Source organism: Triticum aestivum, chromosome 2A (genome assembly GCF_018294505.1).
Source record: "Triticum aestivum cultivar Chinese Spring chromosome 2A, IWGSC CS RefSeq v2.1, whole genome shotgun sequence".
Classification (NCBI taxonomy): domain Eukaryota; kingdom Viridiplantae; phylum Streptophyta; class Magnoliopsida; order Poales; family Poaceae; genus Triticum; species Triticum aestivum.
The window spans coordinates 53095376-53099793 of record NC_057797.1 but is presented as its reverse complement, the minus strand read 5'-3'; positions in this window follow the sequence as shown (position 1 = coordinate 53099793).

The following is a 4418-nucleotide window of genomic DNA, read 5'->3' as shown; positions in this document are numbered from 1 at the left end:
AGATCCTGGATGTCACGAGGAGTTTCGGAATGGTCCGGAGGTAAAGAATTATATATAGGAAGTGCTATTTCAGCCATCGGGACAAGTTTCGGGGTTATCGGTATTGTACCGGGACCACCGGAAGGGTCCCGGGGGTCCACCGGGTGGGTCCACCTGCCCCGGGGGCCACATGGGCTGTAGGGGGTGCGCCTTGGCCTACATGGCCAAGGGCACCAGCCCCAAGGGGCCCATGCGCCTAGGGTTTCCAAAGGGGAAGAGTCCCACTAGTGGAAGGCACCTCCTAGGTGCCTTGGGGGGGGAGGGAAACCTCCCTTGGCCGCCGCCCCCCTAGGAGATTGGATCTCCTAGGGCCGGCGCCCCCCCCTTGGCCCTCCTATATATAGTGGGGGAAGGAGGGCTTTTCATCCACGCCTTTGGTGCCTCCCTGTCCCTCTCCAACACCTCCTCCTCCTCCATAGTGCTTGGCGAAGCCCTGCCGGAGTACTGCAGCTCCATCACCACCACGCCGTCGTGCTGCTGCTGGAGCCATCTTCCTAAACCTCTCCTTTCCCCTTGCTGGATCAAGAAGAAGGAGACGTTACGCTGACCGTATGTGTGTTGAACGCGGAGGTGCCGTCCGTTCGGTGCTCCGGCAGGTGGCCCCACCCGGTGGACCCCCGGGACCCTTCCGGTGGTCCCGGTACAATACCGGTGACCCCGAAACTTGTCCCGATGGCCGAAATAGCACTTCCTATATATAATTCTTTACCTCCGGACCACTCCGGAACTCCTCGTGACGTCCGGGATCTCATCCGGGACTCCGAACAACATTCGGGTTACTGCATATACATATCCCTACAACCCTAGCGTCACCGAACCTTAAGTGTGCAGACCCTACGGGTTCGGGAGACATGTAGACATGACCGAGATCGCTCTCCGGTCAATAACCAACAGCGGGATCTGGATACCCATGTTGGTTCCCACATGCTCCTCGATGATCTCATCGGATGAACCACGATGTCGAGGATTCAAACAACCCCGTATACAATTCCCTTCGTCAATCGGTATGTTATTTGCCCGAGATTCGATCGTCGGTATCCCAATACCTCGTTCAATCTCGTTACCGGAAAGTCACTTTACTCATACTGTAATGCATGATCCCGTGACCAGACACTTGGTGATTTTGAGCTCATTATGATGATGCATTACCGAGTGGGCCCAGTGATACCTCTCCGTCATATGGAGTGACAAATCCCAGTCTTGATTCGTGTCAACCCAACAGACAGTTTCGGAGAACGTTGCAGAAAAGAAGCACCATTGAAATGATTTAAAAGAGAGGTTGCACCGGTTGAATTAAATGACTTGAATGAGATAACAACTGTTGGGGAACGTTGCAGAAAACAAAAATTTTCCTACGGTTTCACCAAGATCCATCTAGGAGTTCATCTAGCAACGAGTGATCGGATTGCATCTACACCTTTGTAGATCACGCGCGGAAGCGTTCAAAGAACGGGGATGAGGAAGGCGTACTCGACGTGATCCAAATCACCAAAGATCCTAGCGCCGAACGGACGGCACCTCCGAGTTCAACACACGTACGGTCAGCGTAACGTCTCCTTCTTCTTGATCCAGCAAGGGGGAAGGAGAGGTTGAGGAAGATGGCTCCAGCAGCAGCACGACGGCGTGGTGGTGATGGAGCTGCAGTACTTCGGCAGGGCTTCGCCAAGCACTATGGAAGAGGAGGAGGTGTTGGAGAGGGAGAGGGAGGCACCAAAGGCAAGGGTGAGAGGTCCTCCCTTCCCCCCACTATATATAGGGGGCCTAGGGGGGCACCGGCCCTAGGAGATGCAATCTCCTAGGGGGGCGGCGGACAAGGGAGGAATCCCTCCTCCCCAAGGCACCTAGGAGGTGCCTTCCCCTTCTAGGACTCTTCCTTTAGGGTTTCCCCCACCCTAGGCGCATGGGCCCTAGGGGGAAGTGGCGCCCCAGCCCACTTTGGGCTGGATCCCTTCCCACTTCAGCCCATGGGGCCCTCCAGGATAGGTGGTCCCACCCGGTGGACCCCCGGAACCCTTCCGGTGGTCCCGGTACAATACCGGTGACCTCGAAACTTGTCCCGATGGCCGAAATAGCACTTCCTATATATAATTCTTTACCTCCGGACCATTCCGGAACTCCTCGTGACGTCCGGGATCTCATCCGGGACTCCGAACAACATTCAGGTTACTGCATATACATATCCCTACAACCCTAGCGTCACCGAACCTTAAGTGTGTAGACCCTACGGGTTCGGGAGACATGTAGACATGACCGATATCGCTCTCCGGTCAATAACCAACATCGGGATCTGGATACCCATGTTGGTTCCCACATGCTGCTCGATGATCTCATTGGATGAACCACAATGTCGAGGATTCAAGCAACCCCGTATACAATTCCCTTTGTCAATCGGTATGTTACTCGCCCGAGATCTGATCGTCGGTATCCCAATACCTTGTTCAATCTCGTTACCGGCAAGTCACTTTACTCGTACCGTAATGCATGATCCCGTGACCCGACACTTGGTCACTTTGAGCTCATTATGATGATGCATTACCGAGTGGGCCCAGTGATACCTCTCCGTCATACGGAGTGACAAATCCCAGTCTTCATCCGTGTCAACCCAACAGACAGTTTCGGAGATACCCGTAGTATACCTTTATAGTCACCCAGTTGCGTTGTGACGTTTGGTACACCCAAAGCACTCCTACAGTATCCGGGAGTTACACGATCTCATGGTCTAAGGAAAAGATACTTGACATTGGAAAACTCTAGCAAACGAACTATACGATCTTGTGCTATGTTTAGGATTGGGTCTTGTCCATCACATCATTCTCCTAATGATGTGATCTCGTTATCAATGACATCCAATGTCCATAGTCAGGAAACCATGACTATCTGTTGATCAACAAGCTAGTCAACTAGAGGCTTACTAGGGACATGTTGGTGTCTATTATTCACACATGTATTACGATTTCCGGATAACACAATTATAGCATGAATAAAGACAATTATCATGAACAAGGAAATATAATAATAATCCTTTTATTATTGCCTCTAGGGCATATTTCCAACACATCCCTCCTGCGAGCAATGCTTTCCATTTTCTTGCCCTGGACGAGATTCGCCTTCTTCCAGTGCGAGCACTCCTTGTTGGAGTCATTCAGAGCAGACTTCAGCCTGGTATTCTCTTCTTCCAACTGGCCAACCGAAGCCAGCTTCTGTTCGGCCAGAGCGACTCTGTCGTCAGCTTCCTTTCGGGCAGCAGCCAGATCCTGGTCCTTCTTTGCCAGAGCTTCTCTCAGCTTTTCTGCGAAGAAATGGTGCTTGATTCAGAAAGAGCAGAAGGGTACTCAAGTCCAAGGCAAACCAGTCGACAAACTCGTCTTACCATTGGCACCATCCTTAGCCTTTTGCAGCTCTGTCTTGGCGAGCTCCAAGTCAAGGTTCAGCTGGATCTGCTGTTTCTCCAAATCAGCAAAGCGAGCTCCCAGATCACAAGATTTCTGCAATCAAAGAGGAGAAGTTATTTTACAGCGAAAAACAACAAAGGCAATAAATACTAAGACTACGATCGACTGCCCGCAGTCCACCATAGTCTCGGGGACTACACCCAGTGGGTGCACTTTGCGTGCCCCCACCGGTTCTGATCCCACTCGATCGGCCCGTCGAAGTCGAGTCCAGGAAGTAAAAAAAAGGCAGAAAGAGAGAAAGTAGAACTCAAACTACAGTCGATTGCCAGCAGTCCACCGTAGTCTCGGGGACTACACCCAGTGGGTGCACTTTGCGTGCCCCCACCGGTTCTGATCCCACTCAACCAGACCGAGTGGAAGAGACAAACTACCAGTTTGGTTTATACATTCCAAAAAAATACAACGGCTATAGTCGACTGCCAGCAGTCCAGCGTAGTCTCGGGGACTACACCCAGTGGGTGCACTCAGCGTGCCCCCACTGGTTCAAAAATTTCAATCGACACACCTAGTGGGTGTATAGATGCAAAGATTTTTGGAAAAGAGTCTTCAGATAACATATCCTAACAAAACAAGCAGTGACCAATTAACCTGAACATTGCTTTGGAGGGCCGAGCTGGCGTCGTAGGCAGCCTGACTGGCGTCCCGCACCATCCTCATCTTCTCCATCATGATGCCCGCCTGACGTATGGCTTCCTTGGCAGCATTCGCTTCGTTCTCCGGGACATGATGGGTCGCAAAAACTGAAGGTGGGTCGACGGGATCCTAAGCAGTCGACGAAGAGGGCAAGGCACTCGACAGTGGCACAGCAAAGGTAACAGAACCCCGATTGGCGTCGCCAGTGTCCTGAACGACTGGTTCCGTCCTTGGCGTCGACTGTGGCGCCTCGCTTGTAGGAGCCTGCCTATTTTTCCTTGTTGGGAGCTATGC